Genomic DNA, 22,548 nt, shown 5'->3' with positions numbered 1-22,548 from the left:
CTTTAGCATTTCTTTTTTTTTTTTTGATGAGGAAGATTGGCCTCTAGCTAACATCCATGCCCATCCTCCTCTATTTTGTATGTGGAATGCTGCCACAGCATGGCTTGATGAGTGGTGCATAGGTCTGTGCCCATGATCTGACCCTGCGAACTCTGGGCCACCGAAGTGGAGCATGCAAACTTAACCACCATGCCACCAGGCTGGCCCCACCCTTTAGTGTTTCTTATGAGGCGGGTCTAGTGGTTTTGAACTCCCTCAGCTTTTGTTTGTCTGGGAATGTCTTTATCTCGCCTTCATTTCTGAAGGACAGTTTTGCCAGCTATGGTATTCTTGGTTGGCAGTTTTTTTCTTTCATTACTTTGAATATATCATCCCATTCCCTCCTGGCCTTCAAGGTTTCTGCAGAGACATCCGTGATAGCCTTTTGGGGCTTCCTTTATATGTGATGAGTCATTTTCCTCATGTTGCTTTGAAAATTCTCTCTTTGTCTAGAGTATAGGGCTCTTTCAGGACCTCTGGGATGCAGACAGGAGTGTGTCCTACTGGGTCCCTGGACCCACAAGACTGCCAGCAGACTGTAGCTATGAAGGGGCTGGAGCCAAGTATAGAGCCCTGTCAGGATCTCCAGGGGCACATAAAGGAGTGTCTCCTGCTAGGTCTCTGTGCCAGTTCACGGACTACGGCTGGGACGGCTGGAACCCAGTTACAGGGTCCTTTCAGAATCTACATTCTGACTGAGTTTGGCAGGCTTAATTCCAGGGGTTCCCAGACTGCTGCCAATAGGAGTTGGAGCTGGTTCTTGGGCCACTTCTGGATCCACAGCCAGGAACAAGTTCTGTATGCCTATTACCATATGTACGGGTGGGTGTGACTCCTCCTGGCCCCTTGGTGTATGGTGCTGCTGACAGGACCAAGCCAAATGGTAGCTGAGTCCTTAGGTATATGGAGCTTTTTCTGGGTCTGTAGCTGGGACCATGGTGGTTGAGTCAGCCTCCTGGGTGTGTGCCTGCATTCTCAAAACAGCTCTCCTCAGTCTTAGACTGCACTAGGGTTTCACAATCTCCTGCCTGGATCCCAAAGCTTCCACAAAGGCACTTTTATCCATAGATGATGCCAAATTATTGTTGTTCAGAGAAGATATGAGAGGGGGACATCTTATTTGGCCATCTTGTTGATGTCACTCTGTTTTCTTATTGTTATGTTTTAAGAGTTCTTTGTATATATTGGATAAAAGTCCTTTACCAGATATGTGTTTTGCAAATACATTATCCTAGTCTATAGATTATTTTTTTATTCTCTTAACAGTTTTTTTCACAGAGCAGTGGTTTTCAATTTTAGTGAAGTCCAACTTATCAATTTTTTCTTTCATGGATCATGCTTTTGGTATTGTATCTAAAAAGTCATTGCCAAACTCAAGATCACCTAGATTTTCTCTTATGTTATCTTCTAGGTGCTTTGTACTTTTGCATTTTGCAGTTAGGTATATGACTCATTTTGAGTTAATTTTTGTGAAAGGTGTCTGATTTGTGTCTAGATTCATTTTTATTTTTTGCACGTGGATGTCTAGTTGTTCTAGCACCATTTGTTGAAAAGACCGTCTTTTCTCCATTGAATTGTCTTTGCTCCTTTGTCAAAGATCAGTTAACTGTATTTGTGTTGGTCTATTTATGGGCTCTCTATTCTGTTCCATTAATCTATTTGTCTATTCTTTCACCATACCACGCTGCCTTGACTATAGCTTGATAGTAAGTCTTGAAGTTGGGTAGTGTAAGTTCTCCAAATTTGTCCTTCTTCAGTATTGTGTTGGCTATTCTGGGTCTTTTGCCTTTTCTTGTAAACTTTAGAATCGGTCTGTTAATACCCATAAAATAACTTGTTGGGATTTGGATTTCATTGAATCTATAGATAAAATTGGGAATAACTGACATATTAACTTTGTCTCTGCATCTTGTGGAAACCTCCAGGCTTTGTTGGCTTTTCCTTGCCTGCACTGCAGCTTGGAAAATCTCTCCAGGTGGTTAGCTGGAGCAATTGCAGGCTTCATCTTGTGAGTTTTCCTTCTCTCAGAGGTCACTGTCTTGAGCTTCCTGTTTCTCAATGATTTAAAATTGTTGTGTCATGTATTTTGTCTAATTTTTTACTTGTTTGAGGTAGGAGTGTAAATTCAGTCCTTTTGATTCCATCCTATGCACAAGCAAAAATCTTAACATTTGTATTAAAAATAATTCCATGGGTTTCCATATCATATTTTTGGTGGACTAGGTTATTCAGACCTACCTTTTAATTAAAAATAACTGAAAAGTATAGTAATACTTTTTACATTGTCTAGAAAGCATTATGGAGCTGACAAGTGAGTAAAGAAGTTTCTGGCCAAAAGTGAAGGAAAATTAATACAGAGAGTAAGTTGGACATATAAGTTATTTTTGATCTGATGGCCTGCTAATTGTGGTTAATTTAAAAAAATTTTTTGATGCTATCCCCAGGTTAAGGGGATAGAAATCAAAGCTCAACACATACACGACTGTTTTCTAATGGGAAATGATTTTCACAGTAACTGATACCATAGAAAATACAAAGTAATATGCAAATAAAATATTAAATTTAATAAATGAAGTTATATAATACAAAAAAAATCAATTTTGTTTTCCATATACTAGCAAATACAAGTAGAATCAGAAATTTAAAAAAATTACTATCAAAATCTAGGCACAAATTTATAAGAATATTGAGGCAAATTAAAGAAGGAATACACCATGCTACAGGATTGTTAGATTCAATATTGTAATGTTGTCAGACTATAAATTCTACAAATTCAATAAATCTATAAATTCAATCCCAAGCTGTTTAAATTCCATTAAGTTTATTTTTCTTTAACAGGAATCAACAATCTGATCATAAAACCCATATGAAAATTCAAATAGTAAATAATGCCTAAGGTAATATTGTAGGAAAGTACAGAGCTGGAGACTATACATCCAATAACAAGATATAAGGTTGTAGTAAGAAAAGATATAGTTACACCAGTAACAGGGTCACCTATCTTCGTGTGCAGTCACCTAATTGTTGCAAAGCTGGCACTGAAGTGCACCGAATAAAGAATGTCTTTTAAAATAAATGGTTCCTGGTGATTTGAATATTCATATAGCAGAAAATTAACCTTGACTCTTCTTTCACGCATTATACAAAAAATTACTGCCAGATGGCTGCAGACATAAATGTGAAAAGTAAAAGAATAAAGATTTTAGAAGACAGTAGAGGAGAAAGTCTTAAATATATCTTAAATAGGCTATAGGAAGCAAAAATCATGAAGGAGAAATATAATTTGAAATTTATTAAAATCTAGAATTTGGGGTCATAAATTTACAATAGTAAAAGAGAGAAAAGACATAGAGTGGGAGAAAATGTTCACAATACATATCGATCTGATGGAGGACTAATGTATAAGTGTTTTAAAAATGTTTACAAATCCATAAGAAAAAGATCAACCCATTAAAAAAGTGACCAAAGGTTTGAACAGACACTTACCAAGGAGGATGTGTTAATGGCCAATAAATATATGAAGAGGTGGCCAACATCATCAGTCATCAGGGAAGCTCAAATTCAAACCACTGTGATATCCTATTACACATCCAAGAGAATGACTCAAAAGAGAAATATAGTAAATAGGAAGTTTTAATAAGGCTATTCAGCAATTATAAATAATATACATTGCTTGTGCAGAGGGAGTAGGTATAATTACATTGGGAAACTGTTTGGTAGAATCACCTAAAGCTGAAAAGGCAAAATTCCACCAAGCAGAAATTATACATATATTCATCAAAAGGCCTGTTTAAGAATAGTCAATGCTAATCTATTTTGAATGGCTATAATACTTTAAATCTGGAAACTACCTAAATGCCCATCAACAGTATAAGGGATAACTAAATTGTGGTATGGTTTACTTTAAAAATACAATATTGTAGAGCAATGAAAAGGAAAAATTTACAGCCACTTGTGAAAATTTTCTAAAGAATATTTATTAAAAAATATAATTTTGAGGGGCCAGCCCCGTGTCTTGGGGTTAAGTTCGGCACACTCTGCTTCGGCAGCCTGGGTTTGTGGGTTTAGATCCCAGTTGTAGACCTACGCCACTTGTCTGCCATGCTGTGGCAGTGACCCACATACAAAATAGAGGAAGACTGGCACAGATGTTATCTCAGGGACAATCTTCCTCAAGCAAAAAAAGAGGAAGATTGGCAATGGATGTTAGCTCAGGGTGAATCTTCTTCAGCAAAAAAAATATATACACATATATATGTGTGTATGTATATATATATGTGTGTGTGTATGTATATATATATATATATGTGTATGTATATATATATATAAATTTAAGCCAAAGAACCAGAGAATGATAAGTCCACTTATGTAAAGTACAAAAACAGGTAAACTGAACTATATTGTTAGATAACATGATATTGATTATCTTTGAGGAGTCAGTGATGAGAGGGCAGCAAGCAAGGCTTGTGAGGTGCTGGGAGGATTTTGTTTCTTGATCTGGGCTCTGGTTACATGGGTGCACTTAGTTTATCAATATTTAGCAAAATATCAAGTAATGGTAATGCACTTGTCTGTACATGTATTATACTTCAATAAAGAATTAAAAATGAGTGTGAATTTATGAATTTTTATATCAACAAAAAGTGAGAGACTTCATTATCAGTGAGCCAGCAAACAAAGAAATATTCAGCAGGCTGGCCTGGTGGCATAGCGGTTAAGTTCGCATGCTCCGCTTCAGTGGCCCCGGGGTTTGCAGGTTCAGATCCCAGGCATGGACCGGCGCAGCACTCATCAAGCCATGCTGTGGAGGCATCCCATATACAAAATAGAGGAAGATGGGCACAGATGTTAGCTCAGGGCCAAGCTTCCTCACACATACACAAAAAGATATATTCAAGGGAGTTCTTCAGGTAGAAGGAAATGGAGACCAAAGAGACACAGAACTGCAGGAAGGAATAAATATATTATGTTAATGACTACAGAATGTACAAAAGTACTGGTAATGTCCTGTGGGATTTATGTATATTTAAGCTTACAGTGTATAACAACAATAACTCTATAGTCACATGTCAGGGATACGTTCTGAGAAATGCATTGTTAGGTGATTTCATTGTTGTGCGAACATCATAGAGTGTGCTTACACAGACCTAGATGGTATACCCGACTACACAGCTAAGCTACTTGGTACTAATCTTACAGGACCACTGTTGCATATGTGGTCGGTTGTTAACTGAGACGTTGTTATGTGGTGCGTGACTACACAATTAAAGTGTCCTAAGGAAGCATGATAGGAGAAGGTGTAATGGTATTGTATGAGATGTTTATAGGTCATGGATACATGTTATAATCATAGGATAAATATTAAAAGAGTACTAGGGGCTGGCTGCACAGCATAGTGGTTAAGTTCATGCATGCCACTTTGGCAGCCTGGGGTTTGTGGGTTTGGATCCTGGGTGTGGACCTACACACCATGCATCAAGCCATGCTGTGGTGGCATCCCATGTACAAAAAATAGAGGAAGATTGGCACAGATGTTAGCTCTGGCATAAATATTCCTATAAAGAGGCTAAGTCTACAAGTCTGAATAAAAACAAAATTCTAAACTGCTTAAGAGATGTACCTTATTTACTTGTTTTTTTTTTATGAGGAAGATTAGCCCTGAGCTAAAATTTGCTGCCAATCCTCCTCTTTTTTTTTTTTTTTTGCTGAGGAAGACTGGCCATGAGCTAACATCTGTGCCCATCTTCCTCTACTTTATATGGGTCTCCACCACAGCATGGTTTGACAAGAGGTGGGTCAGTACACTCCCAGGATCCGAACCTGCAAACCCCGGGCCACTGCAGCAGAGCGCTATGCCACCGGGCTGGCCCCTAAGAGATGTACCTTAAAGAAAAGTTTGAAGGTAAAATAAAAGCAAAAATAATACTCTGGTGTATCTATGCTAATGTCAGAATAAAGTACACTTTAAGGCACAAAATATTACTTTCGATAAAAAGGGAGAAAACATTAATATAAAGAGGGTAAATACACTAGAATATAACACAATTTTAAATCTATATGTACCTATCAACATGGCTGTAAAATAACTATAGAAAAACCGAAAAGAACCAAAAAAAGAAGTAGACAAATCCAAAATGATAATGAGTTTTTAATAGATCTCTCTACAGTTGATAGAATAAACAGGTAGAAAAGTACAGTAGATCTGAGCAATGTGATTAAGAAATTTTACCTAATTGGCATATAAAACACACAGCAACGATACAACTAACCCCTTTTTTATATGTGTGTGTGTGTGTGTGTGTGTGTGTGTGTGTGTGTGTGTGTGTGAGGGAGATCAGCCCTGAGCTAACATCCGTGCTAATCCTCCTCTTTTTGCTGAGGAAGACCAGCTCTGAGCTAACATATATTGCCAATCCTCCTCCTTTTTTATTTCTTCCCCAAAGCCCCAGTAGATAGTTGTATGTCATAGTTGCACATCCTTCTAGTTGCTGTATGTGGGACGTGGCCTCAGCATGGCCGGAGAAGCAGTGCGTCGGTGTGCGCCCGGGATCTGAACCTGGGCCGCCAGTAGCGGAGTGTGCGCACTTAACCACTAAGCCACCAGGCCGGCCCAACAATTAACCTTTTATTGAAGTATATATTGGACATTACTAAAAGTGACCACATGTTGGACCATACATCAAGCCCATCTCAACAATTTCCTGTGATTAAAATGATGTAATCTATGCAGAAATAGAAGTATAATGATGTACACCTGAAATTTGTACAATGTTATAAACCAATGTTACTGCAATAAACACAAAATTAAAAAAAAAATAGGCCACAGAACCAGCTATTAACCCCAACTGTTCAACAGGGCTTATAAATTTATGAATAATGAATAAAAGTAACATCTGCAAATATACCAAAAAAAAAAAATCAGATCAAATTTCAAACGATTTAAATAATGTAAACCGTGTGTATATTCTCTAGTCACAATGGAACAATGTTTGAAATAAAAAATAAGAAAATAACTAGAAAATACCCAACTGCTTGGAAATGAAATTTATTTCTACATAATCCGTGTATTAAAGAAGTTACAATTGATAAAAGAAAGCATTTTGTGCTGAATACTAATGAAGCCACAACATATAAAAACTTGCAGAACACAGCTGAAAGAGTATTTAGAGGGAAATTGAGAACTTTAAATGCATATGTTGGAGAAAAAGTGGAAAAAACAATGATCCGAGTTTCCATCTCAAGAAGTCAGAAAAAAAACTACAGTAAATTAAATGCACAAATTGTGGAAAAAAAGCAAATAAGGTAAAATTAGAAATAAACAAAAAGCAGAAACACAACCAATAATAAAGTCAAATTTTTTTAACAGAAGAATAAAATTGATAACCCCCTAGTAGGACTGAGAAAGACAGCGACAACAAGACAAGACAGAGAAAACAAAATTCCACATAACTGTAACGAAAATCAGGGCATCGGTAAAGATACTTCAGACATTATGAAGATTAAAAGCAAATTTATGAGAAATTTTACTTTAACAAATTGACAATGTAGATGAATTAGGCAGTTTCCTCAGAATGCAATTTAAGAAATCTGTGAGAAGGAAAATATAAAATTTTCACACTTTAGTACTTTAATAATTACTAAAACCTGTCAATGATATTGTAAGAATGAGTCATTTTATTTTATTTTATTTTATTTTTTTAGCCCAAGAGAAAGCATTTATTGAACACAACGTATATCAAATATGTTGTAGGCCCTGTGGGCATACTTGTAAAATTTTATTTTTTTTTAAATTTTTTGTTTATTGCAGTAACATTGGTTTATAACATTGTAAAAATCTCAGGTGTACATCATTATACTTCTATTTCTGCATAGATTACACCAAGTTCACCACCCAAATACTAATTACAACCCATCACCACACACATGTACCGAATTATCCCTTTCACCCTCCTCCCTCCCCCCTTCCCCTCTGATAACCACCAATCCAATCTCTGTCCCTATGTGTTTGTTTATTGTTGTTATTATCTACTACTTAATGAAGGAAATCATATGGTATTTGACCTTCTCCCTCTGACTTATTTCACTTTGCATTATACCCTCAATGTCCATCCACATTGTCACAAAAGGCTGGATTTCATCGTTTCTTACAGCTGAGTAGTATTCCATTGTGTATATATACCACATCTTCTTTATCCATTCGTCCCTTGATGGGCACTTAGGTTGCTTCCAAGTCTTGGCTATTGTGAACAACGCTGCAATGAACACAGGGGTGCATGTACCTTTACAAGTTGGTGTTTTCAAGTTCTTTGGATAAATACTCAACAGTGGAATAGCTGGATCATATGGTAGTTCTATCCTTGATTTTTTGAGGAATCTCCATACTGTTTTCCATAGCGGCTGCACCAGTTTGCACTCCCGCCAGTGGTGTATGAGAGTTCCCTTCTCTCCACATCCTCTCCAACACATGTTGTTTCCTGTCTTGTTAATTATAGCCATTCTGACGGGCGTGAGGTGATATCTCATTGTAGTTTTGATGTGCATTTCCCTGATAATGATTTTGAACATCTTTTCATGTGCCTGTTGGCCATCTGTATATCTTCTTTGGAGAAATGTCTGTTCAGGTCTTTTGCCCATTTTTTAATTGGGTTGGTAGTTTTTTTGTTGTTGGGATGCATGAGTTCTTTATATATTTTGGAGATTAAGCCCTTATCAGATGTATGGTTTGCAAATATCTTCTCCCAATTGTTAGGTTGTCTTTTCGTTTTGTTGATGGTTTCCTTTGCTGTGCAGAAGCTTTTTAGTTTGATGTAGTCCCATTTGTTTATTTTTTCTATTGTTTCTCTTGCCCAGTCAGACATGGTGTTTGAAAAGATGTTGCTAAGACCAATGTCCAAGAGCGTACTGCCTATGTTTTCTTCTAGAAGTTTCACAGTTTCAGGTCTTACATTCAAGTCTTTAATCCATTTGGAGTTAATTTTTGTGTATGGTGTAAGGTAAGGGTCTGCTTTCATTTTTTTGCATATGGCTATCCAGTTTTCCCAACACCATTTGTTGAAGAGACTTTCTTTTCCCCATTGTATGTTCTTGGCTCCTTTGTCAAAGATTAGCTGTCCATAGATGTGTGGGTTTATTTCCGGGCTTTCGATTCTATTCCGTTGATCTGTGTGTCTGTTTTTGTGCCAGTACCATGCTGTTTTGGTTACTATAGCTTTGTAGTATATTTTGAAATCAGGGAGTGTGATACCTCCAGCTTTGTTCTTTTTTCTCAGGTTTCCTTTAGCTATTCGGGGTCTTTTGTTGTTCCATATAAATTTTAGGATTCTTTGTTCTATTTCTGTGAAAAATGTTGTTGGAACTTTGATAGGGATTGCATTGAATCTATAGATGGCTTTAGGAAGTATGGACATCTTAACTATGTTAATTCTTCCAATCCAAGAACATGGAATATCTTTCCATTTCTTTGTGTCTTCTGCAGTTTCTTTCAGAAATGTTTTATCGTTTTCGGTGTACAGATCTTTCACCTCTTTGGTTAAGTTTATTCCTAGGTATTTTATTCTTTTTGTTGCAATTGTAAATGGGATGGTATTCTTAATTTCTCTTTCTGCTACTTCGTTGTTAGTGTACAGAAATGCAACTGATTTTTGTATGTTGATTTTGTATCCTGCAACTTTACCATATTCATTTATTACTTCTAAAAGTTTTCTGGTGGATTCTTTAGGGTTTTCTATATATAAAATCATGTCATCTGCAAATAGTGACAGTTTCACTTCTTCCTTTCCAATTTGGATCCCTTTTATTTCTTTCTCTTGCCTGATTGCTCTGGCTAGGACTTCCAGTACTATGTTAAATAGGAGTGGTGACAGTGGGCATCCTTGTCTGGTTCCTGTTCTTAGAGGGATAGCCTTCAGTTTTTCACCATTGAGGATGATATTAGCTGTGGGTTTCTCATATATGGTCTTTATTATGTTGAGGTACTTTCCTTCTATCCCCATTTTATTCAGAGTTTTTATCATAAATGGATGCTGGATCTTGTCAAATGCTTTCTCTGCATCTATTGAGATGATCATGTGATTTTTATTCTTCATTTTATTAATGTGGTGTATTACATTGATTGATTTGCGAATGTTAAACCATCCCTGCATACCTGGAATAAATCCCACTTGATCATGGTGTATAATCTTTTTAATGTATTATTGTATGCGATTTGCTAGTATTTTGTTGAGGATTTTTGCACCAATGTTCATCAGTGATATTGGCCTGTAATTTTCTTTTTTTGTGTTGTCCTTGTCTGGTTTTGGTATCAGGGTAATGTCAGCTTTGTAGAATGTGTTAGGGAGCCTCCCCCCTCCTCAATTTTTTGGAAGAGTTTGAGAAGGATAGGTATTAAGTCTTCTTTGAATGTTTGGTAGAATTCACCAGGGAAGCCGTCTGGTCCTGGACTTTTATTTTTGGGGAGGTCTGTGATTACTGTTTCGATCTCCTTACTGGTGATTGGTCTATTCAAATTCTCTACTTCTTCTTGATCCAGTTTTGGAAGGTTGTATGATTCTAAGAATTTATCCATTTCTTCCAGATTGTCAAATTGGTTGGCATATAGCTTTTCACAGTATTCTCTTATAATCTTTTTTTTTCTGAGGTGTCTGTTGTAACCTCTCCTGTTTTATTTCTGATTTTACTTATTTGTGCCTTCTCTCTTTTTTTCTTGGTGAGTCTAGCTAAAGGTTTGTCAATTTTGTTGATCTTTTCAAAGAACCAGCTCTTGGTTTTATTAATTTTTTCTATTGTTTTTTGGTCTCTATTTCATTTATTTCTGCTCTGATTTTTATTATTTCCCTTCTTCTACTGATTTTGGGCTTGGTTTGTTCTTCTTTTTCCAGTTCCTTTAGGTGCATTTTTAGATTGTTTATTTGAGATTTTTCTTGTTTGTTGAGATAGGCCTGTATTGCTATAAACTTCCCTCTTAGAACTGCTTTTGCTGTATCCCATAAATTCTGGCATGTTGTATTTTCATTTTCATTTGTCTCCAGGTATTTTTTGATTTCTTCTTTGATTTCTCGTTAACCCAGTCGTTGTTCAGTAGCATTTTGTTTATCTCCACGTATTTGTGGCTTTCTGATTTTCTTCTTATAGTTGATTTCTAGTTTCATACCGTTGTGGTCAGAAAAGATGGTTGGTATTATTTCAGTCTTCTTAAATTTATGGAGACTTGTTTTGTGGCCTAATATGTGATCAATCCTGGAGAATGTTCCATGTGCATTTGAAAAGAACATGTATTCTTTGGTTTTTGGATGGAATGCTCTGTATATATCTACTAGGTCCGTTTGTTCTAGTTTGTCGTTTAAGGGCAATGTTTCCTTATTGATCTTCTGTTTGGATGATCTATCTGTTGGTGTAAGTGAAGTGTTAAAGTCCCCTACTATTATTGTGTTACTGTCTATTTCAGTTTTTATGTCTGTTAATAATTGCTTTATATATTTAGGTGCACCTACATTGGGTGCGTAGATATTTACAAGTGTTATATCCTCTTGTTGGATTGTTCCGTTGATCATTATGTAATGTCCTTCTTTGTCTCTTTTTACAGTTTTTGTTTTAAAGTCTGTTTTGTCTGATATGAGTACTGCCACCCCAGCTTTCTTTTCATCGCCATTTGCATGGAGTATCTTTTTCCATCCCTTCACTTTCAGTTTGTGAGTGTCTTTAGGTCTGAAGTGTGTCTCTTGTATGCAGCATATAGATGGGTCTTGTGTTTTTATCCAGTCAGCCACCCTATGCCTTTTAATTGGAGCATTTAGTCCATTGACGTTTAAAGTAGCTATTGATAAGTATGTACTTACTGCCATTTTTTATCTTTTTTTTTTCTCAGTGTTTTAGTTAGTCCTTCTCTGTTCCTTTCTTCTTCTATAGAGAATTGATGGTCTCTTTAGTTTGGCCTCTGTCTGAAAGCTGTACTCTTCAACGCCCCTCCTCCCTCCTTTTATGTTTTTGATATCATATCTAACCTCTTTTTGTGCATTTGTATCCATTACATTCTTTTTTTTTTTTTTTTGTGAGGAGATCAGCCCTGAGCTAACATCTGCCAATCCTCCTCTTTTTTTTGCTGAGGAAGACGGCCCTGGGCTAACATCGGTGCCTATCTTCCTCCACTTTATATGGGACGCCGCCACAGCATGGCTTACCAAGCAGTGCGTCTGTGCGCGCCCGGGATCCGAACCAGCGAACACCGGGCCGCCGCAGCGGAGCGCGTGCACTTAACCGCTTGCGCCACTGGGCCGGCCCTGTATCCATTACATTCTTATCATGGAAATAGATAATTTTTCCTATTTGTGGTCTTCTCTTTTCCCCTTAAATCAGTCCCTTTATCATTTCGTGTAGCACTGGTTTCTTGGCGACAAACTCCTTTAATTTTTGCTTGTCTGGGAAAATTTTGATCTCTCCTTCCATTTTGAATGATAACCTTGCTGGTTAGAGTATTCTTGGCTGTAAGTTTTTTCCTTTTAGCACTTTAAATATATTGTGCCATTCTCTTCTAGCCTGTAAGGTTTCTGCTGAGAAGTCAGCTGATAGCCTTATGGGGTTTCCTTTGTATGTAACTTGACATTCTCTTGCGGCTTTTAGGATTCTCTCTTTATCTTTAATTCTGGACATTTTGATTATGATGTGTCTTGGTGTGGGCCTCCTTGGGTTTATCTTGTTTGGGGCTCTCTGTGCTTCTTGTACCTGGATGTCTGTTTCCTTCCTTAGGTTAGGGAAGTTTTCATCTATTATTTCTTGAAATAGATTCTCTGCACCCTTGTCTCGCTCTGCTCCTTCCGGGACACCTATAACACGGATGTTAGTGCGCTTGATGTTGTCCCAGAGGTCCCTTAGACTGTCCTCTCTCTTTTTAATTCTTTTCTCTTTTACCTGTTCACCTTGGGTAATTTCTTCTAGTCTTTCGTCCAGCTCACAGATCCGTTCTTCTGTATCCTCTACTCTGCTTTTGAGTCCCTCTAATGAGTTTTTCATTTCCAGTATTGTATTCTTCATTTCTGATTGGTCTTTTTTCATATCTTCCATTTCTTTGTTGACATTCTCACTGAGTTCATCTATTCTTCTCCCCATATCAGTGAGCATCCTTAACACTCTTAGTTTGAACTCTCTGTTGGGTAGGTTGCTCATTTCTGTTTCACTTAGCTCCTTTTCTGGGGTTTTGTCCTGTTCCCTTACTTGGAATGTATTCTTTTGCCTCCTCATTTTGCCTCTTTCCCTGTGCTTGTGTCTACGTATTAGGTAGGTCAGCTACGTCTCCTGCTCTTGGATAGGTGACCTTATGTAAGTGATGCCTTAGGAGTTATGCAGTGTGCTTCCCTCAGTTCTCAATGTTCCAGGGGTGACCCCTATGTGGGCTACGTGTGTCCTTCTGTTGTGGCCTGTTTGCTCTCCCTGTAGGCACCCAGGGAGGCCGAGTTATGCTGCTGTCCAGCTGTTGTAATGCTCAGCTGCTTGTAGTTGTTGTGGGCCCTTCAGTCCCTTTATCAGGTGTGGGGAGCCCCAGCACAGTTGGCTGCAAGTTCTAATACCACATTTGTGTTGCAGTATTTCTTTTAAGTGAGTAGGCCCCCAGCATGGCAGGTTGTTAGGCTCAGGGCCTTACAATTGCTGTAAGCCTCTAGCCTATTAGGTCTCTTGTCAGCTCTCTGAGGATTGCAGCTGTGTGGGGCTGGCCTCAGGCATGGGAGCACCCAATTGTTTCAGGCTTTGGAAGGTGGGGCAAACCCCCTATGTGGGTCTTTGAGAAGCACAAGTCTTCTGCAGCTGACAAGCCCTGCCGCCCACAGGTCCACACACAGTCAACACAGTCCTGGCCCATGTGCATGCCCCGACCTCCCCAAGCGGACCCAGTCTCTCCATGGCAGGAGCCCCACACACTCCACCACTGCCCCACACTCTCCACCCGCTCCTTGTGCACACCCTGCCCTGCTAAAGTCGGCTCAGTTGCCAGGCTGCAGAGAATCCAGTCACCAATCTATGCAGGCCCACAAGTTGCCTGAGGGCTTGTTGTTGGGTGGGGCCAGTCTCTAGGGTGGGCTGCCTGCCCTGGCTGAGCTGCATTAAATCGGTGCTCTAGCGGGTGGGGCAGACCCTGGGCTAGCAGGCCTCTGGGAGGACTCCAATGGCGTCTATGTCAGTACGCCCAGACCAGACCACAACAATGGCTGCCGCCAATGTCCCAGTCCCTGGAGAGGTCTCACCTCTCACCAAGATGCACTCAGGGCCTATTAGGTGAGTCTCTTTTCACCACAGCACTCTGCACCTTTCTTTCTGGTGATTTTAGGATGCTTTCAGAAATGGGTGAGTTTGCGCGTGGGCCCTTTAAGAGCCGGTTTTAGTTTCTTTGTGAACCGGGTTTTCTGCGGGTAGTCCCCAATGTTTTAGTAGCAGGCAAAGTCAGATATTATGCCGCTGGTCTCGATTGTGCTGGGTCCACAAAATGCCCACAGCGGGGGCTCTCCCGGCTCAGGGCCCCGCTCCTCCAGGGAGGGCTGCGGACCTGTGCGCTGCTCCCGGTGGCTGTGAAGCTGGTGGCTTGTGAAGGCGGTGTTTTTCCTCTCCAGAAGGGAGTCTCTGCCTCTTCCACCTCAGTTAGGATTGTCCGTAGTTGCAGGAGTTCCTCTTATCCAGTTTTCAGTTCTGTCTCAGGGGTAATTTCTCCACGAGTAGTTGTAAATTGGCTGTGTCCACGGGAGGAGATGAGTTCTGAGTCTGCTTACGCCGCCATCTTGACTGCTCTCTCCAGAATCAGTCATTTTAAACCCATCTTCTATAAACCTAGGGCCAAAAGTTGTAAACAAAATATTAACAAATCAAAACCACCTGTATAAAAAAAGAATAATACATTATCACCAAGGAGAGTTTATTCCCTGAGTGTGTCACTTAACATTTAAAAATTCATTAATTTAATTCAATAAAAAAGAGAAATGAAAAGAGAAAAATCATGTGATTATCTCAAAAGATGTAGCTGAAACCTTTATAGTTTGATAAAGAGTATCTTAAAAGAACAGAAAGTATAACACTTCATGGTCAACTACTCAAAGTTATTCCTTGACATCAAGATTATTCAGACATTCTGTTGGGGAGACTATGTTGTGCAATAATATGAAAAAAATAATTTAAAGCATAGATTTGGAAAGAAAGGACAAATCTGTCATTATTTCTTTAATGACACGATTATGTATGTAGAAAATGAAAAAGAACTGGAAAATTACTGGAATACAAAAGTGAATTTTGTGAGGTTACTTGATATAAGATCATTACAAGATAAACAACTTCTTTTTTACAGATCAGCAAAAAAAAATAGAAAATGAAAATTTTATAAAAACACAATTTATAATGGCTTCACAAACATGAAATTCCCAAGAATAAATCTAACAAGGTATGTTCTAGATTTATATACTAAAAACAATTATTTTGGAAGGAATATAAAAAGACTTCAAAAATGGGAACATAATTTGTTCATCAATTAAAACACTCAATATTGTAAAGATGTCAGGTTATCCAAACTAACGCCAGTCTAATCATGAGTGTGTGTGTCTGTGTGTGTGTGTGTGTGTGTAAGAGATGGGAGGAGAGAGGGAGACAGAGAAAGAGAGCAAGAGAGAGAGAGAAATTGGTCATGCAGGAAAAAAGAGAAATAGAAAAACAAAAAGAAAACCCAATGTTACACGCACAAAAATAAATAGCAAATGGTGATCATAATTCCAATAATATTGCTATTTACATTAAATTTCAATGGATTAGGCACTTCAGTTGAAAAGTAGATATTGTTGGATTGCGTAAGAAAAGCATGATCCCACTATATTCTGTCTAAAAGAATATAGACCTGTGATGAAGACATAGAACAATTGGGGAGAAACTGTTTTCATGGAAAAGGCTATATCATGCAATCAGTAAGCATTAGAAAGCTGGAATGGCCATATTAATATCTGACATACTTGACTCAAAGACAAGGAGTGTTTCCTAGAGATAGCAAAGGCCATTTCCTAATGATGAAAGGGTCAATCCATCAGACAGGCATGAAGCAGCTGATAACAGAACTTAAAAAGACATGAAATAACAATGAACAAAACTAAATTAAAAATAGACAAATCCATGATCATAGTTGGAAATTTTGCCATTCACTGTCAGTTATTGATAGAACGACTAGACAAAAAATTCAGTAAGAATATGACAAATCTGAATAATACTAGCAACCACTTCAATCTAATTAGCATTTATAGAACACTACATCCAACATCTGCAGAATACACATTCTTTTCACATGCACATGGAATGTTCACTGAGACAGACAAATGCTGATCCTTAAAAGAAGTTTTTATAATTATAAAAATATTGAAATTTTGATATATGACCCATGGGAGCTGGAAAGAAATATTTATTCTGCTGTAGTTGGGTGGAGTACCCTATAAATGCCACTTAGATCCTGTGGTTGATGGTGTTGTTGAGTTCCTCTGTTGATGTTGACGATTTTCTTTCTTGTCAGTTGCTGAGAATGAGTGGTGATGTCCCCAAATATAATTGTGTTTGTGTCTATTTTTCCTTTTCAACTCTTGCGATTATTTCTTCATATGTTTTGCAGCTTTGTTGTTTGGAGCATATGTATTAGGATTGCTCTGTCTTCTTGGTATAGTTGCCCTTTTATGATTAGGTAATGACTTCTATAATCCTGATAATTTACTTTGTTCTGAAGTCTACTTTTTCTGATATTAATATAGCCACTCCTGCTATCTTTTGATTAATGTTTGCATGGTATATCTTTTTCCATTCTTTTACTTACAACCTATTTATATCATTAAATTTGACGTGACTTTCTTGTAGACACTCTGACAATCCTCATCTTTTAATTTGTGTACTTAGATCATATAAACTTAAGTGTAATTAATGATATGTTAAGGCTTAAACATTTCGTATTATTTTTATTTCCTTTTTTTTTTTTTTGGTTTCTCTATCTTCCTTTTCCTGCCATTCTGTGAGTTACTGGAACATTATTTAGAATTCCATTTTGATTTATCTATAGTATTTTTGAGTGTACCTCTTAGTATAGCTTTTGTAGTGGTTGCTCTCAGTATTACATTTGTACTCATAACTTATCAGTCTACTGATGCATCATTTTACCAGTTTAAGTGAAGTTTAGAAATCTTATCTTCCTTATGTCTCTTTGACCTTCCCCATTTCAAACACAATTGACTTAAATATTTCCTCTACCTATGTTGAGAACCACAATAGAGTGTTATAATTTTTGCTTCAACTGTCAAACATAATTTAGAAAACTAAAAAATACAAGGAAAGTCTATTGTATTTACTCATATTTCTGTTCTTTCTGTTCTATCCTCTTTACTGATATTCCAAGATTCCTTTATTTCCCCACTTCCTTTCCACGTGAAGAACTTCCTTTGGCCATTCATTTAGATAGGTCTTCATGTAACCATTTTTTTTTTCTCCTTCAACTGAGAATGTGTTTATTTGCTCTTCATTCTTGAAAGATATTTTCCTGGATATAGGCAGATATCTGGATTGATACTTAATATTTTTTCAGCACTTTAAAAATATTGTGCCACTTCCTCCTGGCCTCTGTAGTTTCTTATGAAAAATCTGCTTTCCTTTGAATTGATTTTCTTCTATAGGTATGAATATTTTCTCTCTGGCAATCACAAAAATTTTTTTCTTTGTCTTGAATTTCAGAAAAGTGAATTTGATGGGTCTTGGGGTGCACGTCTTGGGAGGGTTTTTCCTGCTTTAGTCACCTTAAATCTGTGGGTTTGTCTTTTTTCAAACTGGGAGGCTTTTGGCCATTATTTCCTTGAATCATTTTACAGCCCCACACTTTTTATCTTCTTTTTTTCTGGGTCACATGAATGTTATATCTTTTGCTATAATCCTATAGGTTACTGAGGCTTGGTTCATTTATTTTTCATTCTATTTTCTCTCTCTTGTTCAGATTGAGTAATTCTTCTGCCTTACCTTCAAGTTTACTGATTCTTTCCTGTTTCCCCTCCATTCTGCTGTTGAACTTATCTGTTGAGTTATTTATTTTTGTTATTGAATTTTTCACTTCTAAAATTTTCATTGGATTCTTCTTTATATCTTCTCTTTGCTGAGGCTTTCTATTTGTTTGTAGTCTTCCCTTCCTTTTGTAAAAATTTGTTTCAAGTGTGTTAATTTTTGCTTGTTGAAGCATTTTTATGATGGCTACTTTAAAATCATTGTCAGATAATTCAAACATCTGTACCATCTCTGTGCTGGCATTCATTGATTCTCTTTTCTCATTTAAGTTGAGATCATTCTGTTTATTAGTATTACAAGTGATTTTTTAAGGTTGAAACCTGGACATTTTGAGTATTATGTCACGAGACCCTGAATCTTAATTAAATATTTTATTTTATCAGACCTGTTTTGATACCACTCCACTGGCACCACCTCATTTCTACCTGTTAAGGGTGGAAGTCCAGGCTCTCTACTAGGTCTCTGTGGACATGGTGGAGAGGAGAAGCTCCTCATTACTATTGGGTAGTGGTGGGATTTCAGGCTTCCCATGAAACTTCCACTGATACAACTCTGGTTGGGAGAAATACCCCATTACTACTCCAAACATGGCCTTAACTGACTTTGACTATGTGTGTTTGTGTTTGTGTGTGCATTGGCCTCATTACCTCTAATTCAAATAGCACACTGAGTTCTCTAGGAAAGGTGGCACATCCTGCAGGGCCAAACTAATGATCCCTTTCTTGGAACATCAATATCTAATTGTGCTGGCAGCCTGCAGGCATATCTTGAGCTTTGTGGAACATCACAGGGGTCAGGTGAGGAACTGAACGTTCATTCCACCATCCATGGAAGGAGAAGGCCAGAGATGTGGCAGATAGAGGAGCTCTGTTGACAAGTGATCAGTGCCACTACTGACAATTTAAGTCAGCTGACAGGTAATATCAACCCACTTTCCCTGGAACATACAGGGGCTCCTCAATTAGCCTGCTATCCTAGGATACTATGTATGGCCAGGGCACACTGTTAGTGTTGGTGAGAAAGTATTCAGAGTTAAAATATTTTCATGCAAGCTACCTATTTCCTGGTTCATTCCTCTGGTCTCAAAAAGCCACCTAGGCTTTTTGTTGTTGTTATTTTTTTTATTTTTGTTTTTTAGCAAATAATTGACAAAGACCATCTAACTCGTTCCAAAGTTTAAAATACGAAAATGATTAGCTTAGTTTCCATGCAAGGATACTGTAAGATAAATGGAAGAAACACGGTAATAAACAGAAGATGGTCAAATCTATGTTCCAGAAAAAATAATGCCACCAAATAAAATAAAATGTTGAATGATTGTTATTTAATAGTATTATGCTACTATAATTTATCGACTTTAGACCTCATCTATTATCTTACAGCTATGGTAGATGAGGATTATGTTATCTATACTTTATCTCTGGAACCTTCATTCTTCTTCTATAGTGTGAACTGGTTGTTGCTATGCTGGCTACAGAGCTGTCATCTTATAATTTTGTTTTTCTAATTTCCTGAGTTGGCACATATATATCATATCTTTGTTTTTTCAATTACTCCCTCTTTTTGCTCAAGTGACTTCTTTTAAAGAGAGAATGTGAGAAGTAAACTTCAGTACCATGCGTTCCAGCATATATATTTTTTCTGTCTTCAAAGTTCAAACATCGTAAATCGAAAGCTAACTGAGGACAAGCTTACACATATAAAAATGGCTCACAATTAGCCTTATTGTGTATATGAACTATGAAGGGGCAATCTAGGGTGAGCAGCTACTTGAGAAAAATCTGCAATATAACTGAAAATAAATGCAAAAAAAGGTCACATCAGAATTATTTGGGAATAAGTCAATAAACAGTGACAAATAAACTATAATTAGTATGTTTGGATAGATTCAAGAGTGTATTCTATCCATAAACAACGATATGTATTCCATCCATAAACAACAGTTATGTAAAATGAACAAGGAGAAGGAGCAAACTTTTGGAAATTAGAAATATGATTATTTAAATAACACGCATGTTCAAAGATAATGTGAGGGGGCTGGCCCGTGGCTTAGTGGTTAAGTGTGCGTGCTCCGCTGCTGGCGGCCCGGGGTTCGGATCATGGGCGTGCGCTGACACACCCCTTTTCAGGCCATGCTGAGGCCGCGTCCCACATATGGCAACTGGAAGGGTGTGCAACTATGACATACAACTATCTGCTGGGGCTTTGGGGGAAATAAATAAATAAATAAATAAATAAATTGTTTAAAAAAAAAAAAACAAAGATAATGTGAGGAAATATTTGAAATGTAAATCCAAGGAGAAAATATAAGCAAAATATATGAGACATAGAGTGACAATTAAGGAAAGCCAGTATCTGATTAATCAGATGTCTGATTACTATCTGGTTTTCAAAGGAGAGGACAGAGACAATTAAGGAAAAGGAATTATAGCAAGTTATATGAATTTGAAAAGATAATAGACCTTGTTTTTTTCCAGAAATGCTCTAAATAACATTATTCCATATAATAAATAAGAATGGTGATCTAGATAAAATCACAAAGGAAGAGAGAAGCTGAAAACAGCCAGAGGGAAAACAAGATGTTTACCTTTAACAGAGTAACTGTTACACTGACAGTGATTTTTCACGAGCAACATCAGAAGCCATAATCCAGTGAAATAACTTCTTCAACATATTTTTAAAAAGTAAATGCAACCTAGAAATCAATATCCATCAAAAATATATTTTAAGAATAAAATACAAATACAGCCTCTTCACGTATTTTTCAAAAAGGAAAATTCCTAGAGGTATGGACATCAGCATATCTCATGAAAGGATGAAAAGAAATTCTAAAGGATATACTTTAGTGGAAAAAACAACCACATTTTTCTGTGATGAAAGTCTGTGATGGGGAAGCAATAAAGAATGTGATAAAAGTGGGTATATCAAATTAAGAGCCGGCAGGATTAAATAAAAACTGTTTTGTGAGACATAAAAACATACTTAAAAGAATCAAAATTATGAAAACACAATAAATAGATTGAGAGGGTTGAGTAGAACTAAAATGTCCTATATTTCATATATTATTCAGAAATAGGGAAAATTCATGGATTAACTTTATAGTTGATAGATTGGATGAAAAATTAGATGGTGTTTACAACAGATGTATGTAAAAACAAAATATAGAGAAAGATTAAAAGTGAAAAGATGGTTAAAGACATTATATGCAAATACCAACTAAAGGGAATCAATCTACTTCTTAATATTGAACAAAATGGCATTTAAGGCAAAAATTGTTATCAGAGAAATATGAGTCACTTTATAAGCATAACTTGTTGGATTCATCCAGAAAATAGAACCATCTCTAATTGGTATGCATGTAATAATATTGTCTTAACATTATAACATATGAAAGTAAAATAAAACAATAGGATATAAGTCTGGAATGGAGATTTGGGGGGTATATGGAATTAAAGTGTTCCACGGATTGTCTGAGAAGAAATATGAGTTATTGTTTAATATTGGATATTAATAGGTTAAGAGTTTATGTCCTGATTTCTAGAGTGACAAAGAATAGAAAAAGATAGTATAAGTTGAAAACTAGTGGGGAGGAAAATAAAATAAAATAAACCACTTAGTTTACCCAGAAGATTAAAAGAGAGAAAAGAAATATAGAAAAGTTGGGGATAATAGAAATCACATTCAACCACAGCCAATTTAAAGCCAAATCCAATAGCAGTGAAGTTAAGATTAAATGAGCTGGAAAACTTCTGCTCTTGGGGAGTAATCAGTAAGTCATTGCAGACCAATGCCCTTGATGCAAAACTTAGAAAAATTGAATACTTTATTAAAATAATAATTTTAAAGGCATTAGAGAACCAAGAAAAGCACACATATCAGACGAGTTGATATTCTAGAGAGAGAGCAGGCTTTTGGTTTCTGGAGAAGGTTGATAATTGTCAGCCATTTTCCCCTTGGGTGCATTTGTCAATTTTGGAACAGAATGAGAATCAGGCTTGTCCCAAAAAGAAAGACTTTCTGGGGGTAGCTGAATCAGCAGAACTAGCAGAGCTTCTATCATTTGTGCAGAGGTGGAATTACAAATTGGAATTGGAGGGACCCCAAACACACGTCAGGGTTCCCCATAGAGCATTGGAATACTAGAGCTGTGTGAGAGGCTGAAGAGCTAGGCAGAAGCTTCCAAAAAGCAGAAAGAGATTTCTTGTACTCTTGAGGTACTTAGAAAACAGATATAATAGTGATCTACAGGTTGCCCCAGGCACACAGATGGTCTCTCCCTTAAGACATTACAGAACCTATATGAGTCAGGAGGCTGGAGAGCAGAGATTGGAAACTCTAAAGGGCAGAGCTGGAATGCCCCATTCTTTTAGGGCCGTGGCTATTGAGACCCATCAGAATCTCAAGAAAAAGCCTGGAGGGCTATCTCTAAAAAACAGGGAAAAATTAGATATAGGTGGAGTCATTACTAAT

The 22,548-nt window shown here is 37.2% G+C and overlaps 1 long non-coding RNA gene across 1 annotated transcript in view; it reads left to right on the top strand.

Annotated features, from left to right (window-relative positions):
* Positions 1-14,151: 14,151 nt before the first annotated feature.
* LOC147914252 (uncharacterized) overlaps positions 14,152-22,548 on the top strand; it is a 47,933-nt gene continuing 39,536 nt past the window's right edge. Inside the window, exon 1 of the long non-coding RNA XR_015555610.1 lies at positions 14,152-14,301. This is a non-coding gene — a long non-coding RNA (uncharacterized LOC147914252). The remainder of the gene's footprint in view (positions 14,302-22,548) is intronic.

The sequence above is a fragment of the Ceratotherium simum genome, chromosome 21 (assembly GCF_057802395.1).
Source record: "Ceratotherium simum simum isolate JZ-2026a chromosome 21, ASM5780239v1, whole genome shotgun sequence".
NCBI lineage: Eukaryota > Metazoa > Chordata > Mammalia > Perissodactyla > Rhinocerotidae > Ceratotherium > Ceratotherium simum.
This window is presented reverse-complemented; position numbering and strand designations above follow the sequence as displayed.